The sequence below is a fragment of the Geospiza fortis genome, unplaced genomic scaffold, assembly GCF_000277835.1.
Source record: "Geospiza fortis unplaced genomic scaffold, GeoFor_1.0 scaffold69, whole genome shotgun sequence".
In the NCBI taxonomy this organism is placed as follows: domain Eukaryota; kingdom Metazoa; phylum Chordata; class Aves; order Passeriformes; family Thraupidae; genus Geospiza; species Geospiza fortis.
This window is the reverse complement of record NW_005054555.1, coordinates 50,216-50,610: the sequence shown is the minus strand read 5'-3', so window position 1 is coordinate 50,610 and position 395 is coordinate 50,216.

Here is a 395-nt window from a genome sequence, read left to right as displayed (position 1 = left end):
CGTGCGCTGCCATCGCCGCCGATGCCCCTCCTGCCGCAGGTCCGGCTCCGGCCGCGGAGAAGCCACACTTGTTATGTTAAACCGGAAAATGCCCTTCTCTCCATTCCGTACGCCCGCAGAGCTCCCAGGCAGCCCTGAAAGCGCAAGCCCCGATTTTGGGGTGAGAGGGGAGGTGTCTGTGCTCCTGGCGGGCACCGCGGGGCCGGCGCAGCCCGGGGCTGTCCGACACCCCATTCCCAGGTCCCCATCCCAAATCCCAGCTCCTCGCCTTCCCTGCCCGGCCGGGCGGTTTCGGGTGCGATCCCTTCCCTGTGCCCTGTTACATAACCGACTGCAAAGCGGGGAACCCTCCCCACGCCGGGATGCCAGCGTGCCTTCCCAATTACTCAGCACAA